At 42.7% G+C, this 1,310-nt stretch overlaps 1 pseudogene; it reads right to left on the bottom strand.

The window, feature by feature from the left end:
- Positions 1-427: 427 nt before the first annotated feature.
- LOC116126407 lies at positions 428-528 on the bottom strand (annotated as a pseudogene).
- Positions 529-1,310: the final 782 nt, after the last annotated feature.

The following is a 1,310-nucleotide window of genomic DNA, read 5'->3' on the forward strand; positions in this document are numbered from 1 at the left end:
AAAAGACTAATAGAGGAGAGAAAGAACGGAAGCCAAAGTTGAACCAAAGTCATAGTTGTAGAGATGGCAGGAATAGAACACTAAGGGAATTCTCAGTTCCCACGGTTGAAGGCAGTGGGTCGAGTACTACTAGCCCATGGTACAAGCCAACAACTTCGAGATAAAGCCGTAATTATCCAGATGATCCGCATCGGTTTAGTTCAGGGTGATTTGAAGGAAGATCCAATCTCACCATTGCAATTTTTTTGGAGATTTGTGATACTTTCAAGTCAAACGGAGTGTCAGATGATGCCATCGATTGAGACTATTCCCATTTTCATTGAAGGAAAGCAAGGGATGGTTCCGGCACTACCATCAGGAACAATCACCACATGGAATGATTTAGCACAGAAGTTCCTGACCAATTCTTTCCTTCAGTAAAGTCACAAAGCTGAGAAATGATATCACATCATTTATCAGAGAGTCGGAATCATTTTATGAGCTTGGGAGAGATCCAAAGATTATGAGAAGGTGTCCACATCATGGGTTGCCAGTTTGGATAAGTCCAAACATTTTATAATGGATTACGGTGAATGTGCAAACTATGGTGGATACAGCATCGGGAGGAGCACTGTAAAATAAGACACCGGAAGAAGCTCACGATTTGTTTGAAGTTCTAGTAAGCAATGATTATCAAGACCTAATGAGAGGTGCAACCAAAGAAATCCATGGGTCTTCATGATTTGATGCATATACAGCCATCTCAGCGCAACTAACAGTACTTCAGAAACAGTTGGAAGTATGCAGGTAAATTCCATTCAAGCACCCCAACTAACTTGTGAATTTGTGCAGGCAATCACGTGAGCAGTGAATGTCAGTAGGGAACACGTTGCCTCAGCATCTTCATCATTGGGCAGGTTAACTACTTGGTTGGAAATCAAAGGCAACCAAACAATCCGATTCCACCCATATAATCCTGCTTAGAGGAATCACCCGAACCTGTCTTGGGGCAATCGAAACCAGAGAATCAGCAAAACAATCAATGGAATCAAGGGCATTACCAAACACCCAACAGGGTGAACAACCAACAAGGAGCAAAGGTGACAAAATTGGAGACATGTTTAGAAAGTTTATGCAGAGACCATGGTTTTTATGAATGAGACGAGAAGGAATTTCAGAATCAGGGGGCGTCCATTCGGACCTTGGAGTACAAGTGGGTGAGTTGGCTGACAAGTTGAATGAGAGACCGGCTCACTACTGACCACCACGTGACTAACCCACGTGAGTAAGCAAATGCAATAACTCTAAGAAGTGGGACAGTTTTAGAAGAG

Source organism: Pistacia vera, unplaced genomic scaffold (genome assembly GCF_008641045.1).
Source record: "Pistacia vera cultivar Batoury unplaced genomic scaffold, PisVer_v2 Contig104, whole genome shotgun sequence".
NCBI classification, from domain to species: Eukaryota; Viridiplantae; Streptophyta; class Magnoliopsida; order Sapindales; family Anacardiaceae; genus Pistacia; species Pistacia vera.